This window comes from Boleophthalmus pectinirostris, unplaced genomic scaffold (assembly GCF_026225935.1).
Source record: "Boleophthalmus pectinirostris isolate CB_2022bp ecotype Guang Dong unplaced genomic scaffold, ASM2622593v1 HiC_scaffold_2, whole genome shotgun sequence".
In the NCBI taxonomy this organism is placed as follows: Eukaryota; Metazoa; Chordata; class Actinopteri; order Gobiiformes; family Gobiidae; genus Boleophthalmus; species Boleophthalmus pectinirostris.
Window position 1 is genome coordinate 40,837,576 of NW_026571152.1, and position 22,267 is coordinate 40,859,842.

Sequence of the window (22,267 nt, forward strand, 5' to 3'; positions counted from 1 at the left end):
GACTGCGAGTGCGAGCCCGGAGCCTCCTGGTGGACTCCTGCGCCGGCCTGGCAGGTGCACGAGAGCGGTGGCAGGTGCAGGAGAGCGGTGGCAGGTGCAGGTACGCGCGGGTAAAAGGTTTTGTGGCGCGGGGCTGAGTCCGGAGCAGCAGCGCCAGGTTCAGTTACACCGACTTCAACAAGAGAAGAAAAGAGGACGGACTTCCCCCCGCGCACGTTCACGTAAATCCTGGTTTAGTCCTGGTTTAGACCTGGTTTAGTCCTGATTTAATCCTGGTTTAGTCCTGGTTTAGTCCTGGTTTAGTCCTTTTTTAGTCCTGGTTTAGATCTGGTTTAGTCCTTTTTTAGTACTGGTTTAGTCCTGGTTTAGTCCTTTTTTAGTCCTGGTTTAGACCTGGTTTAGTCCTTTTTTAGTCCTGGTTTAGTCCTGGTTTACACCTGGTTTAGTCCTGGTTTACACCTGGTTTAGTCCTGGTTTAGTCCTGGTTTAATCCTTGTTTAGTCCTGGTTTAGTCCTTTTTTAGTCCTGTTTTAGTCCTGGTTTAGTCCTTTTTTAGTCCTGGTTTAGATCTGGTTTAGTCCTGGTTTAGATCTGGTTTAGACCTGGTCTAGTCCTGGTTTAGACCTGGTTTAGTCCTGGTTTAGTCCTGGTTTACTCCTGATTTAGTCCTGATTTAGTCCTTGTTTAGTCCTGGTTTAGTCCTTGTTTAGTCCTGGTTTAGTCCTTTTTTAGTCCTGGTTTAGTCCTGGTTTAGTCCTTTTTTAGTCCTGGTTTAGACCTGGTTTAGTCCTTTTTTAGTCCTGGTTTAGTCCTTTTTTAGTACTGGTTTAGACCTGGTTTAGTCCTTGTTTAGTCCTGGTTTAGTCCTTTTTTAGGACTGGTTTAGTCCTGGTTTAGTCCTTTTTTAGTCCTGGTTTAGTCCTGATTTAGTCCTTGTTTAGTCCTGGTTTAGTCCTGTTTAGTCCTGGGTTTAGTCTTTTTTAGTCCTGGTTTTAGTCCTGGTTTAGTCCTTTTAGTCCTGGTTTAGTCCTGGTTTAGTCCTGGTTTAGTCCTTTTTTAGTCCTGGTTTAGTCCTGGTTTAGTCCTGGTTTAGTCCTGTTTTAGTCCTGGTTTAGTCCTGGTTTTAGTCCTTTTTAGTCCTGGTTTTAGTCCTGGTTTAGTCCTTTTTTAGTCCTGGTTTAGACCTGGTTTAGTCCTTTTTTAGTCCTGGTTTAGTCCTGGTTTACACCTGGTTTAGTCCTGGTTTAGACCTGGTTTAGTCCTGATTTAGTCCTGATTTAATCCTGGTTTAGATCTGGTTTAGTCCTGGTTTAGTCCTTTTTTAGTCCTGGTTTAGATCTGGTTTAGTCCTTTTTTAGTCCTGGTTTAGTCCTGGTTTAGTTTTATCCTGGTTTTAGTCCTGGTTTAGTCCTTTTTTTAGTCCTGGTTTAGTCCTGGTTTAGTCCTGGTTTTGTCTGGTTTAATCCTTGTTTAGTCCTGGTTTAGACCTGATTTAATCTGGTTTAGTCCTGGTTTGACCTGTTTAGTCCTGGTTTAGTCCTGTTTAGTCCTGGTTTAGTCCTGGTTTAGTCCTGGTTTAGTCCTGGTTTAGTCCTGGTTTAGTCCTGGTTTAGTCCTGGTTTAGTCCTGGTTTTAGTCCTGGTTTAGTCCTGGTTTAGACCTGGTTTAGTCCTGGTTTACTCCTGATTTAGTCCTGATTTAGTCCTTGTTTAGTCCTGGTTTAGTCCTGGTTTAGTCCTGGTTTAGTCCTGGTTTAGTCCTGGTTTAGTCCTGGTTTAGTCCTGGTTTACACCTGGTTTAGACCTGGTTTAGTCCTTGTTTAGTCCTTGTTTAGTCCTGGTTTAGTCCTGGTTTAATCCTTGTTTAGTCCTGGTTTAGACCTGGTCTAGTCCTGGTTTTAGTCCTCATTTGGTCCTGGTTTAGTCCTGGTTTAGACCTGGTTTAGACTTGGTTTAGTCCTGGTTTAGTCCTGGTTTAGTCCTGGTTTAGACCTGGTTTAATCCTGGTTTAGTCCTGGTTTAGTCCTGGTTTAGACCTGGTTTAGTCCTGGTTTAGTCCTGGTTTAGTCCTGGTTTAGTCCTGGTTTAGTCCTGGTTTAGTCCTGGTTTAGACTTGGTTTAGTTCTGGTTCTGACTCGGTTCTCTCTGCTCGGGTAGTTTGACCAGATCAGATTTCAAAATAAAAAAAAATAAAAAAAACTTGGACACCCCCTTGGTAAGAATAAAATTGTGAATCGTGTGCATAATTAAGAAAAATAATTTTGCTCTCTGCACATTCACGACCAACATGAGTCAGGATAGTCACATTTTCTTTGTGTTTTGGTCATTTTTAAGCAGCTTGTCTGTATTTTACCTAAACAAAAGTGAATTTATGCATCTTCTTTTTACTTTTGGTGGGTGTCAAACTGTCAAAAAAGCATCAGGGGCATTTCTTGTCACTAGACTCATTTGGATGATTTCAACTCTGGAATTGCCAATTTTTACTGAACTAAACTTAAAAGGAGATGTTCACTTGAAAACTACCGCTTCATGACATCACAAGGTGGAACACAGCATTATATTTATTTATTTGTTTGTTTATTTAAGTAGCCAGAGGTTGTTTTTTCATCTGTCGTCCCTGGACAGATGTAAACATGTTCACCCTAAAAACACAACAATAAGAATTATACAAAAAGTGCAGTTGTGCATATTTGAGTTTTCTTCCTTATGACCAGAGGTGGGGAATTGCAAGTCGTGACTTGGACTTGAGTCACGACTTGAGTCACTATTGTTAGGACTTGAGACTTGACTTGATAAAAGGGACAAAGACTTGGGACTTGACTTGACATTTAATGTATAAACTCTTATATCCTCTATAAATACTCATATATAAATGTACTATGATTTTTTTTAAAGTACAATTTATCTTAAAATTCATATAAATTGCAAAAATCTGAGCTATATTTGGTATTTTGGTTTAAAGACTTGAAGTCCTCCGCTTGAGCGTGAGATTGACAGGTGGACAGGTGCGGCGTCTGCAGTGATGCGGTCGCTGTGTCGGACCGATGTGGTGAAGAGGAGCTGAGCCCAAAGGTGAAAGGTTCCTCCTCTCACCTCCGGTCATGAGCTCAGGGTCATGACCGACAGGACGAGATCGCTGATACAAGCGGTCGGAATGAGTTTCCTCCGCAGGGTGTCTGGGCGTCTCCCTTAGAGACAGAGTGAGGAGCTCAGTCACACGGGAGGAGCTCAGAGTAGAGCCGCTGCTCCTCCACGTCAAGAGGAGCGACTGAGGGGAGGACATCTGTTCTGATGTCTCCTGGGCGTCTCCCTCTGAAGGTCTTCATGTCCCACCAGGAGGAGGCCCCGGGGAAGACCCATGACACGCTGGAGGGACTCTGTCTCTGGACTGGCCTGGGAACACCTCAGGTCCCCCTGGAGGAGCTGGAGGAAGTGTCTGTAGAGAGGGAAGTCTGGGAGTTCCTGCTTAGACTGATGCCCCCACAACCCGGCCCCGGATAAGCAGAACGAAATGGATGGATGGACTTGAAATGACTTGAAGCTCAAAGCAGATGACTTGGACTTGAGGTCATAGACTTGAGCCTTGCAAAACAACGACTTGGTCCCACCTCTGCTTATGACTTATTTCTATTTCATTTTGTCTTGCACATTTATGTAAGTAAGTCTTTATTTATATAACACTTTTCACAGACATTTTTTATCCCCAAAGACGTTTTACAGAACATTATTCATTCGCTCTTTACCCTGGTGATGGTAAAACTACTATTGTAGCCACAGCTGCCCTGGGGCACACTGACAGAAGTGTGGCTGCCATGCCACTCGGTCCCTCTGACCATCACACACACACACAAGGCAATGTGGGTGAAGTGTCTTGCCTAAGGACACAATGATTGAATTGATTGTATTTAACTGACCTTGACTATCAGCTGTTCTGGAGACCTGGAGCATGTTTTGGGTTGATGGGGGAAACCGGAGCGACTGGAGGAAACTCATCCAGAAAGACCCGGGCGACCTGGGGATCAAACCCAGAACCTTCTTGCTGTGAGGCATGAGTGCTAGCCACTCAGCCACTGTGCAAATATGTTTTATTTGACACCAGACTCTTGCTCTTTTTTGCTGTTTATTTAGAATTTATTATCACCATTTATATATTTTTTACTCTGTTATTAAATTATATTCAAGTTTACTACAAAAATAGGGACAGAGACATTTTTTGAACAAAACTGGGACAAATTAGTGATTTTGGATAAATCTGCTGGGACAGGGGACACAAGGCTCAAAACTGGAACTACCCCGGGTCAATGGGGACGTGTGGTCACCTTAAATGCTCCGCGCGTGGATCTTTGGTGATCTCTGGTCTGGTTTTGGTTCGTTTCGTTTTCGGTTTTACGCACCGTCAGTCGCTCGTTTTTTCCGTCATTTAACGCAAAGCTGCAACTTTCCCCGCAACTTTTTTCCCACCAGCTGCGCTTTCCTCTCAGCCCATGAATGAAACTCCTGCGAACGCGCGCGAGCCACAGCGTCCTCTGGTGGCGTTTTGTCGCGTCGGCGTTGCGCGCATGACGTCAGACGGCGGCGGAGGAGGCGGGGCCAGGCTCTGCTGCAGCGGAGAAATGTGACATGGGGCAGAGCAGCGCCAGACAGCAGCCCCGACACCAGGAATCCGCGCTCCCAGTCTGAAGCTCCACCGTTGGGGGGAGGATACGGCGACGGCGACATGACCGGACACGGCACGGTAAGGCGCGGCGCGGCACGGCACGGCACCCCGGACACCTCCTTTTCCCCTTTCCCCCTTTTCCTGCGCGCTCAGACCCGACACAGCCGCTCCTGCCCCGGATGAGGGAGACACAATAGCCCGCTCTGCAGACAGGTGCACCTGCCTCGATGGATTCAAACACGCGTAAAGAGCCAATACGGGTTATTTTAGCAGGAAAACAACGACCGGGAGGAGGCCGGTGTCCGCGCGTAATAGTGGACAAACAGTAGCGTCAGTCTGTCCCGCGCTCTGGACATGGATGTTCCGTTTGCTTAGTCACAGAGCGATAAAAAAACACACATTTTTACCCCGACAGCACCGCGGGAACCATTCAGAAAACACCTCATTCAATCCGTGACCCGCTCCAGACACAAACGCGCATCCTACGTCTTCAAAATCATCCGAAATGGGGCATTGATTAGCCCGTGTGGAGCATGTAAACCGGCTCGGATTGATCCACGCGCGCCACAGTCATTATTATTATTATTTTTTTTTTCGCCTTCATTTAGGCTTGAGGATCGTGGAAGTGGCACAGCGGCGCTCTGATTCCTCACCGTACCCCCGTGCCGTTTGTGCCGGAGCTGGCCTCATTTAGCTACTCTCACTCTCAAAACGACTGGACAGGGCCTAAGTCTGTGTCTGCTCACCTCCTCCTCCTCCTCCTCCTCCTCCTCCTCTTCTTCTTCCTCCAGTGCGTTAAGTTGAATGAAGATGGCCTTTGTTTGTCTTGTGGCTGATTTATCTCTTCACATTTGGTGTTTAGTTGGGCTTTTAAAGGGTCCACGTTAGGCTATTTTCTCATTTTTTTATGTTAAAATGTCGTTTCTTCATCACAAACAGACCCGGAGTTGTGTTTTGTTTCATTCTCAGTTGTTTAAAACCCCAAAAAACCCCTGCAGATTTAGGCAGAGTGCTTTTCACAACCTGGAAACACGTCGTTGTCATCGTTGTCGTGATGTCATCGTTGTCGTGATGTCATCGTGTGGTAGTACAAGAAGCGCTCTACGGTGTTTTTAAACTCCACGCACCTTCACTAGAATCATTTGGACGATTTCAGCTCTGGAATTGCCGATCTCGACTGAACTGAACGTAAAAAGGAGATGTTCACTTGAAAACTACCGCTTCATGACATCACAAGGTGGAACAGAGCGTTTGGAGCTTTTTTGAGCTTCTTATGACTTATTACTACTTTATTTTATATAATTACGCCTTGTTTGACCCCAGACTCTTGCTCTTTTTTGCTACTTATTTAGAATTTATTGCCATTTTATATTTACATTTTTTTTTACTCAGATTTGGACTCGAGTCAGACTTGAGTCACTATTTTCAAGACTTGAGACTTGACTTGATAAAATGGACTAAGACTTGGGACTCGACTTGGACTTGAAGGTGAGTGACTTGGGACTTGAGTTGGACTTGAGGCCTTTGACTTGAGAGGCACTTTTAAATCTGAATTCTTTCTATTCTTCTTTTTTTTGTTTTCAGATTTACTTTTTATTGAAATCACATGTTCCTGCTTTTGCATTTTTTAAAAACGTACACAAACTCAGAACAGGTTGGGCAGCGCAGGAACCTCTTCCACAAATTAACAAAACATTGCAAATATGAAGTAGATTTACGTGAAGTTCGATCTCATCGACTTTACAAACTCTGTCCGAATTCTTTCTATTCTGACCGTAAAGATTCACACTAAGATCTTGTCAAGACATTTAAAACGATCATCAATAATAAAATTTTTCGCCTTCGTTAACATTATTATTAGTTTGTGTGACCATAAACGGGTGGGGAGAAAAAATAAATAAATAAATAAAAAATAAGAACGAGGAAGAAAGAAATTTCTGGTAGAGATTTTGGTTTGTGAAATAATCAGAGCAATGAACAGTTCAGGACTGTAGAAACCTTTAAAAACGAGTATCGAGTATTGTGTTTTGGAAAATATGGAGCTGTGGAGTTGATGAATTGTGCATTGAGTTTTGTTTGTTTGAATTTATCTTTTGTCTCTTTATATGTCCAGTGAGTGGGGTTGTGAATACAAACTTGTTGTTCTTGCGTTTGGTACTTTTGTTTCAGCTCGGACTCTTCCTGTCATGATCCATGCAGTCATGGTTTATGTTTTGTTTTTGTTTAAAAAAAAAAAAGACATTTAAAAAGGAAAAAAAGTAACTACATTAATTTCTACAACTCTTATAAATACTCTTATATAAATATACTATGATTTATTAAGTACAGTTTATCTTAAAATTCATATAAATTGCAAAAATCTAAGCTATATTTAGTATGTTGGTTTAAAGACTTGAAATGACTTGAAGCTCAAAGCAGACAACTTGGACTTGACTTGGACTTACGGGCCAGTGACTTGAGACTCGACTTGGACTTGCTTCTATTTGACTTGGGACTTGACTCGGACTTGAGGCCTGTGACTTGAGAAGCACTTTTAAATCTGAATTCTTTCTGTTCTGACCGTAAAGATTCACACTAAGATCTTGTCAAGACAATTAAAAAGGAAAAATTAACTAAATTCATTTCTACAACTTCTGGGCCAGTGACTCGAGACTCGGCTTGGACTTGCCTCTATTTGTCTTGGACCCTGACTCGGACTTCAGGTCAAAGACTTGAGACTTGCAAAACAAAGACTTGGTCCCACCTCTGCCCACGGTCATGGAAATCCTGGAAAAGTCATGGAATTTTAGTGTCTCTTTCAGCGTTCTGTTAAGTTCTCATTAGACTATTCTGATTATTTCCGAACTTTTGCGCCTTTTTTAAGATGCATTTATTTGATTATGGGTGTTTTTATTGCTCAAAAATACCTCTTAAAAACACGCATTCTTACTGTGAGTGGGCTCGCCTCTTCGTAGACCTCGCCTGTAAATTACCCTGGCGGCGTCTCCTGCTTGTTTCTATGGAGATTGAAAGGTTTAATGCCATAATTTGGAAAATTGGAGGTAACCCAATAACATCTCCATCAGGGGTGTGCAAAAAATATCAAAATATCGATCTATCGTGTCGTTTAATGTGCTGATACAGTATCGATATCGTGGGCTGCTGTTTCGATAGTATTTTTAAGTATATTTTACTAAATTAATTTGTGTAAGAGTTACGGTTGTGCTGACATTTTCATTGTTTTGAGTAAAATGGGTGTTTTTCGTATGAACTTAATGGTTTAATAAAAACTTTTAGTATCAGAGCCATGATTTAACCTGAACCGTATCGAATTGATGTGAAATATATCGTATTCGATCGTATTGAATCGAAAGTGCACCGTAACAGTAACCAAAATATCGTGATCTCGTATCGTCAAAGTTCTCGCAATAACGTCGTGGACCATCACAATATATCGAATTACAAGTGTCTTTGCTTAAGTGAAGAGTTATGGTGCAGCAATAGATAAAAAAAAAGACAGAGGGAACTACATAGACCATGATCCTTTGCTCCATTTCAGTGCAGACGACAAGAAGAAGTAACAGTTCTAACACTTTTAAGTCTTAGTTCTTGGGATTAAGTCTTGTCGAGGCATTTTAAGAGGAAAAAGCCTCCACAAAATATCGCCATAAATGGATTTTGTTACATCCCTAACCCTGGGCCTCCCCTCCGTATCGTGAGCTTTCCCACGATATCGCAATAAATATCGTGCCGTGAGGTTCATACCGAGACGATATCGTATCATGAGACTTGGATATCGTTACACGCCTAGTATCAGAGCCATGATTTAACCTTTGTTTCTCTCTGAACCGTATCGAACTGATGTGAAATATATCGTATCGAATCATATTGAATCGAAAGGACACTGTATCAAAAAGCATATCGTATCGGTAACTTCTTAATGATACCGGCCCTAATCTGCATGGAGACTAGTAGGAGTGTAACAATATCAAAGTCTCTTGGTACGATATTTTCACGATATACATGTCACGGTACGATATTTATTGCGATATTTTGTGGAGATGAACAAACAAAACTGTTAAATATTCTACTTTTTCCTCTTAAAATGCCTTAACAAGACTTAATCCCAAGAACTAAGACTTAAAAGTGTTAAGAACTGTTATTTCTTCTTGTCGTCTGCACTGAAATGGAGCAAAGGATCATGGTCTATGTAGTTCCCTCTGCCTCTTTTTATCTGTTGTTGCACCAGAACTCTTCATTTAAGCAAAGAAACTTGTAATTCGATTTATTGTGATGGTCCACGATATTATTGTGAGAACTTTGACGATATTTCCGTTATTGTTACGTCCCTGATGGGCCCTCTAGCAGAAAAGTTACACAGTGCCCCTTAAAAAAAAAAAAAAAAGTTAACATTTCATATTTAGCCCTAAAAGTCTGATCAATTCTACACATGCAGCTGCCATAATGTCATGGAAAATTCACTTTGGGTCATGAAAAAGTCATGGAAAAGTTTTTAAATTTCGTCAGTGAAAAACAGTGGGAACCCTGAATATTCTAATGTGTCCAAATAATTTATTTTGTGGATCAATAGTTTGTCTAAAAGTCTAAAAAACCGACAGACTAACAATACAGATTTACTCAAACACACGTGTAAATGAAACGAAACACAACTCCAGGTCTGTTTTGGACGAGGGAAGGACATTAGAACACGACTTAACGCTCACAAAAGTCGATGTTGTGTAATCTGGGACCTTTTAATTCTCGCTGTTTACGTGATGTCATGTGTTATCCACTCGACAAAGCGATCTGGAAAAACATCTGACTTTTAACCCACACAAGAATCCAGCTTCTGTCAACAAAAGGCCGTTGTGTGTCTGTGTGCGGTTGTGTCGTGGTGATTAGACCTGTCACAATAATGACTTCTGGGGATTTTTTTTTTTGGCGATATGATCAGATTTGAACTGTAGAAGGTTTAATTTATAACTTCTCTGACTGCTTGTTTCTATGGACGTCATTACTGTACCTCAAATGTTCCACAGTGTGACATTAAACAGCTCTAATAAATAAATAAATCTGTAATATTGATGATTAGATCTGTCACGATAATTACTACACTGTAAACAGTGTTGGGGAGTAACAGATTACATGTACCGGAGTTATGTAATCAGAGTACAAATTATGAGTAACTGTATTCAGTTACAGTTACTGTTTCAGTGAGTGGTAATTGGATTACAGTTACTTTGTTGGAATAAATGGATTACTTGGTGGTATTTTCCTGTTTTCATATTTTGGGCTATATCCCTATTTTATTATTTTTTTTTCAGTAATTCCACTCATTGCCGGAGACTAAACCTGGTCCAAACTCAGGTCTAAACCAGGACTAAACAAGGACTAAACCAGGACTGAACCAGGACTAAACCAGGACTAAACCAGGACTAAACCAGGACTAAAAAGGACTAAAAGGACTAAAACCAGGACTAAACAAGGACTAAACAGGACTAAACCAGGACTAAACCAGGACAGGACTAAACCAGGACTAAACCAGGACTAAACCAGGACTAAACCAGGAAAACCAGGCTAAACCAGGTTAAACCAGGTTTAAACCAGGTCTAAACCAGGACTAAACCAGGATTAACCAGGTTTCAACCAAGTCTAAACCAGGTCTACACCAGGTCTAACCAGGACTAAACCAGGAAACCAGGACTAAACCAGGTCTACCAGGACTAAACCAGGTTTAAACAAACAGGACTTAAACAGGTCTACACAGGACTAAACCCAGGACTAAACCAGGTTTTAAACCACTAAACCAGGTTTAAACAGGTCAACCAGGCTAAACCAGGTCTAAACCAGGTCTAAACCAGGTCTACACCAGGTCTAAACCAGGTCTAAACCGGGTCAAAACCAGGACTAAACCAAGACTAAACCAGGATTTAACAGGACTAAATTCTGCTGTGTGGACGTGTCTCTTTTTTTATCAATAATATTTTTAATTTGGTTCAGTAAAATCTGGACTTTTTATTTTCTTTTATCAGACAAAACATCTTATGTGAAGATATCGTAGTCTTTGCTTCTCTACAGCAAATCAAGTAATCCAAAGTATTCAGATTACATTACTCACATGGATTCCGTTACAAACTACATTTTGGTGTGTGTAATCTGTAATCTGTAGTGAATACATTTTAAAACTAACCTTCCCAACACTGACTATATTATATATGTACGTCATTTTGAGGGGAATTTTCTGGTTCTGGTTTGAGCTGTAGAAAGTATAATTTATAACTTCTGTGACTGATTAGAATAGTTTTTGTCCCCATCCAGCACTCAATGGATTAATGAAGTTATGTCCTTTTTGAAAGTAGAGATTAGGTACTCCAAGAAAGGTAACATAAAGATATTTTTTAGAAAGTGGCAGCCATTTATTGACTTTTTTTAAAAACAGTCTAAACCAACCACCCACCTCTTTTTATTTTTTTATTTTTTTATTATTATTATTTTATTATTATTTTATTATTTGTATTTATTTATTTTATTTTTATTTGTTATTAATATTAGTAGTAGTGTATTTTTTTCATTCTATTACTATTATATTGTATGACGCTACTCCTGTTTCTTGAGTGATTTGTTATTAATTATGTTTTATCTGCATAAAAATAAAAAAAAGAGTGTGTACATGTGTTGTTTGAATGACATATCTCTATCTGTTCTCAGTTTCATATGTTTTTATTCACCTGCGAATAGTTTTTGTGGTTTAAAGTGCACTTTAAACCATCCGCCACTTGCTTTTTTCTATAGACATGTCTTTACTCTGCCTGAAATGTTCCACAGTGTGACTTTAAACAGGTCTACTTTACATTTTTTCAATTACAGGTGATTTTAAAGCGCAAAAACACCTAGAAAAACAGATGTTCTGACTGTGAGCGGGGTCGCCTCTCCACAGACCTGACCTGTAACTTGGTCTGGTTTTAGGGGTGTAATGGTGTAACAAAACATGGTTTGGTTCATTTTTGGAACAGTTTGTTGTTTATTATTGTGTTTATTAAAGCAACAATTAGTTTTAACATTATACAAATGGGAAAATAAAATAAATGCAGTAAAGTGCTGCTTGGTAATACTAATAAGTTAAATAAAATATTCTCAAATAAGCAACAAATGTTTGAAATATTATAAAAAAAATAAATTCCTTGTAAACGGTAAACAAAACTTTTCAAAAAGTCAAGTGCAGCACCAACAGTTCCAGCATGAAGTTTTACTCAATCTTCACGTTTTTGGAGAGGAAAATCAACCACATTGTCAGCGAAAGGCGAAAATGAGGAAAGGGACGCGGCGACCGTAGTTTTGTGAAGATTCGCGTGGTTTGGAGAGACGTAGTCAAGGCTAGGAGTGTGCAAAAATATCAAAATATCAGTATATCTTATCGTTTAATGTAATGATACAGTATTGATATTGTGGGCTGCTGTGTCGATGTATATCTCCAAGAGTATTTTTTGTTATATTTTACTAAATTATTTTCTTACAGAGGTACAGTTTTGTTGCTTGTTTCGAGGAAGGAAACTGTTTTATGCGACACATTTGACATTTTCACTGTTTTGATGAGTAAAATGTTTGTGTTTCATCTGAACTTTGCACAAGAAGTGGTTTAACAAAGACTTTTAGTGTCACAACGATGACTGAGCCATTATTTTTATAGGAGAATATGTTTTTTTGTGTCGTTTGTGTTGACAGTTGCGCTGTGTTTGTCTGTCATGAGAAACTCGTCTTATTTTGAAGTAGGTTTTGTATTTAATTGTTTTGACGTGACTTCATCATCTTACTCCAAGTCACTGAATGTTGAGGATCAAAAACGTTACTTTGAAAAGTTTAAAACTGACTGTTGACGATGAAATTTGTTGACGACTTGATTGTTGATGTTGTAACTCGATAACATGTTGACGATTGTTGATGTTGTACTCGATAACTGTTGACGATTGACGTTCGATGTTGTACTCCGATGAACTGTTGACGACTTGACGTTGATGTTGTACTCCGATAACTTGACGATTGTTGATGTTGTACTCCGATAACTGTTGACGATTGTTGATGTTGTACTCCGATAACTTGACGATTGTTGATGTTGTACTCCGATAACTTGACGATTGTCGATGTTGTACTCCGATAACTTGACGATTGTTGATGTTGTGAACTCCGATAACTTGACGATTGTTGATGTTGTACTCCGATAACTTGACGATTGTTGATGTTGTACTCCGATAACTGTTGACGATTGTTGATTGTTGTACTACTCCGATAACTTGACGATTGTCGATGTTGTACTCCGATAACTTGACGATTGTCGATGTTGTACTCCGATAACTTGACGATTGTCGATGTTGTACTCCGATAACTGTTGACGATTGTTGATGTTGTACTCCGATAACTTGACGATTGTTGATGTTGTACTCCGATAACTGTTGACGATTGTTGATGTTGTACTCCGATAACTGACTTGACGATTGACGATTGTTGATGTTGTACTCCGATAACTTGACGATTGTTGATGTTGTACTCCGATAACTTGACGATTGTTGATGTTGTACTCCGATAACTGTTGACGATTGTTGATGTTGTACTCCGATAACTTGACGATTGTTGATGTTGTACTCCGATAACTTGACGATTGTTGATGTTGTACTCCGATAACTTGACGATTGTCGATGTTGTACTCCGATAACTTGACGACTGTCGATGTTGTACTCCGATAACTGTTGACGATTGTTGATGTTGTACTCCGATAACTGTTGACGATTGTTGATGTTGTACTCCGATAACTTGACGACTGTTGACGATTGTTGATGTTGTATGCTGATAACTGTTGACCATTGTTGATGTTGTACTCCGATAACTGTTGACCGATTGTTGACGATGATGTTGTACTCCGATAACTGTTGACGATTGTTGATGTTGTACTCCGATAACTTGACGATTGTTGATGTTGTACTCCGATAACTGTTGACGATTGTTGATGTTGTACTCCGATAACTGTTGACGATTGTTGATGTTGTACTCCGATAACTTGACGATTGTCGATGTTGTACTCCGATAACTTGACGATTGTCGATGTTGTACTCCGATAACTGTTGACGATTGTTGATGTTGTACTCCGATAACTGTTGACGATTGTTGATGTTGTACTCCGATAACTGTTGACGATTGTTGATGTTGTACTCCGATAACTTGACGACTGTCGATGTTGTACTCCGATAACTGTTGACGATTGTTGATGTTGTACTCCGATAACTTGACGACTGTCGATGTTGTACTCCGATAACTTGACGATTGTTGATGTTGTACTCCGATAACTTGACGACTGTCGATGTTGTACTCCGATAACTGTTGACGATGTTGACGCATTTTGCCTACCAAAATGTCTGGTTCATCAATCGTGTTTTCTCGTATTGTTTCGAAATATAGCATATTTTAAGTTTAATATCAAAACATTCCAGACAAAACAATAACATCTCCATGGAGAAAATATGAGCATTTGACCGACCCTCCCATCAGAAAAGTCACACAATGCAGCTTTAAAATCTGCTCTCGGCTCATTGCGTCAGTTTTAATCTCACCGTTTCTTGTCCGTCTCTGCATGTGTTGTTGTACGAGGCCTATTTGTGATCTTCAGTAATGGATCTGATGTTACGGTAGATGGGATAGAGGTGAAATATGAGAGCTGGAGATGTAGACGGGTTATTGATGGACACGTGGACGTAGAGACCACAGGAAGACCACATCCACGCTCAGTCTGAGGCTCTACTCTGGTTGGTTACTCTTCAAATCTGCTCAGGACTCTGTAATTTTTGTAGTTTTATGGGGATGGGACCAGATCTCGCAAGACAAAACTGCCACAAGACTGAACACACGTGAAGAAAATGATCTTGTGTGATTTTTGACATTTGCTTTAGATTAAAAAAAGGGTTTATCTTTGCTGACTTTTAACTTTTTGGGTTTTACAGCTTCTCTTGTGTGCTCCAATGACCGCAAAACTCAAATTGTGAACTAAATGCCACAGTTTATTGATCAAAAATTACATCAAAATCTGTTCTTGTCTCGATCTCACACGTCTCGTCTCGTAGAAATTGTCTCTCGTCCCATCCTTGTCGTTTTATGGTTCATTCATCGTTCTGGAAGTCGCTCGGTTGTTGCTTTTATAAGAATGAATTTTGTGACATAATTTTGTGCTCATGACAGGTCTTCATTATTCTCCTTATTTAACTATCTTAACTTGGTGCTAGAATACCTGCTGTAAATATAAATTATAGTTTTACACAAATCAAGAAGCGATTTGTGAAGAAAAGTTGAAAAATGTGTGGAGTTTTATTTTAGAGGCCCACATTGATAAAGTCACACTGGGAGAATTGTAATCTAAAAGTTCATCACAATTTACACAAAACAATGCATTTTTACAAATACATTATTTATTACTATTTTTATTTGTTAAAAAAGTAATTTCTGTGTTCATAAAGGAGTTTTAAATCACTGTACAAGAGCTGAACCAGAGCTGAACCAGAATTGAATCAGGACTGAACCAGGACTAAACCAGGATTAAACCAGGTCTAAATCAGGTCTAAATCAGGTCTAAACCAGAGCTGAACGAGAGCTGAACCAGGTCTAAACCAGGACTAAACCAGGTCTAAACCAGGACTAAACCAGAACTAAAAAATAGCTGAAACACAGATGAACCAGAACTGAATCAGGGCTGAACCAGGACTAAACCAGGACTAAACCAGGTATAAATCAGGTCTAAATCAGGTCTAAATCAGGTCTAAACCAGAGCTGAACGGGAGCTGAACGAAAGCTGAACCAGGTCTAAACCAGGACTAAACCAGGACTAAACCAGGACTAAACCAGGACTAAACCAGGACTAAACCAGGTCTAAACCAGAGCTGAACGAGAGCTGAACCAGAACAGAACCAGGACTAATCGTGGACTAGGAATCTAGGACCTCCCCTGAGAGAACCCTGAGCTCGTGGAGCAGAGTGTCCACACAACTCGATTGGGCGTCGGCCGCTCTTCGCCTCGTGGAGTATGAAGTTCTGCGTCGGTCCTTTTGCCCGCGGTCACCTGACGGTCTACACGGGCTTCACCTCTGGGCCTGACCTGACACTCGGAACAGTAACGATGGCGTTTCATCACTGCTGATAACACCGTGATTTTAGCAAATTTGTATGAATAAAAATGAAAAACTCACCACTTCAATCCAGGTTAAAATGCAAATGTGATGCGCATTACTCACATTTGTACCGAGTAAAATATTACCAGTTTTTCCCTGTAATTCCTTAAATTACTGCTTTAGAGCAAAAACCAAAGCATTATAGTAATTTGTTACTTTTTATAACGCTTTACTCCCAACACTGACTGTATATTACTAATATTTTGTGTTTTTTGAACCCCTTTCGAAAACGAGACGGCACATCTCGAGGAGCGTCCCACTAAAATCAACACAAAACACAAATACAAAGTTCCATGTCGGTAAAAGAATACGCTGGATCACATTCCAGAACAGAAGCGTACACACCTCGCAGACGGATCGCGCTAATTGCATCACAATAATGAAAGTTATGTTCATAAACGCGGCCCTCCCAGACGCCAGCCTTTGTGCTCGTCGCCCGGGGCAAACCAGACCTGTTGTCCGGCGGAGCACAGGGAGAGGCCGGCCACTCGCTGACAGGTACGGGCAGGTGCGGGCGGGTACGGGCAGGTGCGGACAGGTTCGGGCTGGTGTGTCTGTGGATTAGTGATGGGCGAGTCACATCTACAGAACTATTAATATCTCAGGACTGGATGTTCAGTTTTAAGAATAATTCGTCGCATGATAAAAGCGATGAGTCAGCGATGTTTGTGTGTGTCTCATGTGGATTTAAAGGGCAAATGTTGTTTTCCTCGTCACAAACAGACCTGGAGATGTGTTTATTTTGTTTCATTAACACATGAGTTCTTCTCTCAAACTCCATGCACCTTCACTAGAATCATTTGGATAATTTAAAACCCTGGATTTGCCAAACTCTACTGAAAGTCTACGTTCATGCTGCAGCCTGAAGTGACCCAAATCAATTTTTTTTTTTTTTTTCACCCCTGTGCTCCTGTATCTGATCTTTTAATAACAGTCTGAATGACACACTTGATTTTTTTCAAATGCAACCCAGGACACTTGGATATGTGCTCCTAAAACGGATACATATCTCATTTTTTGACATGAACGGTCAGGTCACATTCATCCCACCTCCACCTGCACCAGGTCGAGTACGGGCAAATGGTTGCTGAAACGGGCGGGTTTTAACATTCTGGAATTTTGCGGGTGGGTAGTGATTACACACGGGTGGGTCAGGACTAAATCAGGACTAAACTAGGACTAATCTTGGATTTAAGAGAGAGAATCCCAAGCCCATGGAGCAGGGGGTCTGCAAAGCGTGACTGGGCGATGGCTGCTCTTATCTCCTTGCGGCACGGAGATCTGCGCCGGTTCTTTTCTGACAGAGTCCTGGTTCAGTCCTGGTTCAGTCCTGGTTCAGTCCTGGTTCAGTCCTGGTTTAGTCCTGATTGAGGCAAGGCAAGTTTATTTGTATAGCACAATTCGTACACAAAGTAATTCAAAGTCCTAGTTCAATCCTTGAAGCTGTCCTGGTTCAGTCTTGGTTCAGTCCTAGTTCAGTCCTAGTTCTGTCCTGGTTTAGTCCTGTTTTAGTCCTTTTTTAGTCCTAGTTTAGTCATGGTTTAGACCTGTAATCAGTCCTGGTTTAGTCCTGGTTTAGTCCTGTTTTAGTCCTGGTTTAGTCCTGGTTCAGTCCTGGTTTAGTCCTGTTTAGTCCTGGTCCTGGTTTTATCCTGTTTTGGTCCTGTTTTGGTCCTGTTTTAGTCCTGGGGTTTAGTCCTGGGTTTAGTCCTGGGTTTACTCCTAGGTTTAGTCCTGGGTTTAGTCCTGGGTTTACTCCTGGTTTAGTCCTGGAATCAGTCCTGTTTTTTGTTTTTTGTTTGTTTTACTGAACTTTACTGGAGCGTGTCAGAACTGGAGCGTGTGGAACAGGTGACAGCTCCACGTCCAGAGGCCAGTGTATTTTTGCATACAGTCACACATTAATAGACTTGTTCTGATAATAAAATTTGAAGCAGGATATATCGCTGTGGATAAATACTGCGCTAAATGGGAATACTGAAACTACTTTTTGCCACTGAGACAAAAACAATAATGCAGGATAATCCCATTTTTAAATACAGTATCGTGAAAAAGCCTGAGCTACAACAAATGAACGTCAGAATGAATGAACAAATGTATTTATGTATTTATTTATTTTATTTAAACAAGGACAGTGCACACAAAAACATTCATCTCAAAGATAAAAGATGCCAGATTTAGCCACAAGCTCCTTTTCCATCTTCAGTCCTCGGGCAGGTACAAAAAAAAAGTACATTAAAGAAACTATTTGCATTAAAAAAACTCTAACAACAACGTTTCATCAGTAACAGCGTCTCCTTAAAATAACCACGATCCAATTCATCATTAAACATTTAAAATAAACATTTAAAATAATCAAAATTCATTCATTTTAATTTCCATAAATACAAGATTTTCATCATTATCTTCTAAAAATACTCAAATAATTAATCCTGGAAGTTACTTTTTCATCTCTCTACAGCTCAGATCTTGCCTCATAACATAAAAAATAGCAGAAATCTCCTCACTATTGCAACAAAAATATGCACACAACAAATATCAAGGCTCAAAAATATAGTTCTGTCTTTCATATACTGAAGGATAAGCTGATGATTATTGTGCACGATGTATCGTTAGAGAAATACTGTGAGAAATAATCATATTGAAACAACTTTTTGCTTCTGAGACAAAAACAGTAAAGCAAAATAATTCAATTTTTAAATACAGTATCGTGAAAAAGCCTGAGCTGCAACAAATAAATGTCAGAATGAACCAATAATTAGTCCTGAAAATTACTTTTTCATCTCTCTACATCTCAGATCTTGCCTTATTACATAAAAATGGCAGAAAACTTTCATATATTGAACGATAAGTGGATATAGTGATTATTGTGGCAGGTCTAGAAGCAGGATTTATTGTTAGAGAAATACTTTTTGCCACTGAGACAAAAACAATAAAGCAGGATAATCCCAGTAAACAATTTTTTTAAAACATACAGTAGCATGAAAACAACAAATAAATGTCAGAATGAACCAATAATTTAGTCAGTCTGGTGTCACCTTGTGTCTCCGCTCAATTTCATTTCTCTCCAGCGACTAGGTCAGGAATCAGAATACACTAGACGGTTTACAAACACCCCGGAAGTGTGAGTCTGGGCACCAGCCAATCAGCGAAGAGTCATACATTCTGCGTTGGCAACGATTCCCGAGAATGAGGATTTAAAGCTGGAAAAAAGAGAATGTTTGGTGAATTTTATCTCGGGGAAAGACGTTATTGTCCTTCTTCCTACAGGATTTGGAGCATTACATACGTCACGACCAAACAGCAGCGATTGGTTAAATAAAAAAAGCACCTGCTTACCGTCGAGCGAACGAATCCTAATGCTGCGAAGGTCACACGGTTTCTACGAAGTGAAACCGACCGATGAGGCTACCAGTAATTATCCACAGAAGTCATTTATTCAACCCTGTACAGCTCAAATCTTATCCTGTTACAAAAAAATCCCAACTTTTTGCAAAGAAATTATACACACTTGGTTACGCTCTGATGGCCGACGTCCAAAAGCTTTTTATATTTATTCACTTTTAAATTGCTGCTCTTTGCATTTGCACCTGAACTTTGGTCTGTGTTTTCTGTTTCATTTGAAAGAAATTCTCCACACCATGAATATTTTCCCTGTTTTTTATTATTTACTGAACGATAAGTCGATATGTTTTTATTGTGACTTGTCTGCTTGAGGGTCCATCGCCTGCTTGTCTCCATGGTGATGTGCCTAGAATGTTCCACAGTACGGCCATAAATTTGAGAATCTCCATGGAAACTTGCAAGCCAATTTATAGGTTAGATCTGTGGTGAGGCGGCCCCTTTTCACAGTAAGAATTTCATGTTTTTTAAGATATTTTTGAGCACTTTTAAAACACCTATAGTTGAATAAACGTAAGGTAGAGCTGTTTAATATCGTAGTGTGGAACATTCCGGTGACAGTGACGGGGAAGTTGGCGCACTTGTTTCTTTTATTAAGTTGTTTTAGATCAGTATTGTGATTTAAAACGATCCACGGTTGATTATAGATTATAATTACGGAGCAGACACATGCACTATAGGTCTGCTTTAACCCTTCTAGACCGACGGTATCGTATACGATGTATGTACCAGTGTCTAATAGGAACTTTATTTTTCTGCTAAAACTCATGCGCTCCGTCCATTTTGATCGGTCCAAACTTTGCCAAAGAGTGTTGCGAGTCAAAATGGTCGATGCTCTGAGCGTCTGTGTTCGTAACAATTGGAAAAAGTCGCTCTAAGTGCAGATATTTCTCACATAAATGGAAAATTACACTTTATCTTGGTCTGCGTAATTGCGTGTCCATTGCTATTTTTATTATTTTCAGGTTTATTTCAGTCCAAATGTCCAAATCCAAATGTAATAAACACATGGAAATGCAGGAAATGATGTGACCTGACACGATTGTTGTTCCATGACTGACACCAGGAAAGTCATGAGACCATCGCACTTTTTTGTTTGTTTTGAGGCAATAAGGATATTTTTTATTTAGATTATACGTCTGCAGGTCGCACACACAGACACACGGACATATGAAAGGACAGATATTCTCGCCTCTTAGTGTTTTATCGGTGAATTACTTGGCGGTGCACAGACCTACATCAGAGTATCAGTGTTTTCAGGCGTCCACACGGTGCCCGGATCAGATCTGTACAAACATGAATTCGTGGGAGCTGGAGGCACCAGATCGTTCCATCTCTGGAGCCTTGGATTAGTGTGATTGAACACTGCACCCACAACGAAAACAACTCAAATACAAACTAGTGCGGACGGGGCCTTAGGCAAAAGGATCTTGAAAACTGCCTCTTCATGGCTTCACAAGTTGGAATTCCAAACTCATATAATCAAGTTGAAACGATAAAGCTTAACAAAGTTTATTTAGATTTTTAAAAATATATAAATAAGTATCTATATTTAAAAAATCAAATAAATAGATTGTAGAACAGCTGGATATAGAGTTTATTTTGGATACATTTATGCTTTCTATGCTTTATTTCATGTTTAAAGTATATTTCATTCATTTTATGTTTTATATGATGCAAAACTGCTCTAAGGTTCATATTTGTAGCCTAAATTTATTTTCAATTTGAAAGTTGTTGTTTTTTTGTTTGTTTTTTTGCAGAGAAATGCTGAGTAAATGCATCGTGTAACAACAAAATCATCTTTTGAATAATCATGACCAATTTTGACCAAAATAATCATGATAATGATTTTTTCCATAATCAAACAGCCCAATATGGAGTTTAAAAACACAGTGGAGCACATCACAAGGGTTTTTTAAAGGGCCCATATTACACTATTTTCTGATCTGTGTTATTATCTTGTTTTCTTGTCAAAAACAGACCTGGAGTTGTTTTTTCATTCACACGTGTTTAATTAACACAAAAGTTCTTCTCTCAAACAAAAAAACTCTGTTCTACCTTGTGATGTCATGTGGTGATATGGAAAGGAAGCGCTCCACTGTGTTTTTAAACTCCACACACCTTCACTAGAATCATTTGGATGATTTCAGCTCTGAAATTGTCAATCTCTGCTGAACTAAAGGTAAAAGGAGCATGAAAACTACCGCTTCATGACATCACAAGGTGGAACAGAGCGTTTTGAGGTTGGGAGACGTAGTCAGACTAATAATAAGCGTTAAACATGTGAATGAAACAAAAGACAGCTCCAGGTCTGTTTGTGACGAGGAAACACCCTTTAAATTACCTTTTTAAAGAGTAGAAATAAACGTCGTCTTTTGTTCGCCTCGTCCTTTTTGCGTTTATTACATAATTATAAACGCGCTGAATAATGGATTCGTGTAAAAGCTTTGTGGAGCTTGTAGAGCACATTTCTCTGTAATCTCTGTCTCTTTTGGTCGACTCAAACACAGAAGTTCTGCTCAGTCCTGGAGACGGCTGTAATGGTGGAGGCGCGTTAATATTTTATACAGTTATAGTTGAGGATCAGAAAGTACAGAATGAGGATTTGGACACTTGACCCACTTTTCCACCAGGACTCTGTGAAAGTCGACAGTGGAACTAGAGCGGTGCAGAAGTCGTAAGATCGATAGAGCACGATTTCTGCTTTGGTCGATCTCGATGATGAGGCGAGTGCATTTTAATCGACAGGTCAACAGCCAAATGTGTGGAGCGGACGAGGATTTACACTCTTGTTTAGAAAAAAGCAGCTTGAGTAAAGTAACCAGACTTCCGGAAAAATTCAGGCCAGTCCTGAAATCTAAAATGTTGTTCTGAGTCCGTCCCTAAATGTCCTGAAAATTGAAGCAGTAGTAGTAGTAGGTAGTTATTTTTTAATAAACGAACGACTTCTAGATGCTCTGTTCGCAAGATGTACATTCGCCTCCAGGGAAGAGCGTGTGACTGAAGACATGGGCAGATCCTTCCCCC

General features: G+C 40.0%; 1 protein-coding gene across 3 annotated transcripts in view; it reads left to right on the forward strand.

Annotated features, from left to right (window-relative positions):
* The first annotated feature begins 4,609 nt into the window (after nt 1–4,609).
* Nucleotides 4,610–22,267, forward strand: part of otud7a (OTU deubiquitinase 7A) — a 108,614-nt gene continuing 90,956 nt past the window's right edge. For all 3 annotated transcript variants that reach the window (XM_055155466.1, XM_055155467.1, XM_055155465.1), the window contains exon 1: nt 4,610–4,734. The gene's annotated coding sequence lies outside the window, so the exon portion shown is untranslated. The remainder of the gene's footprint in view (nt 4,735–22,267) is intronic.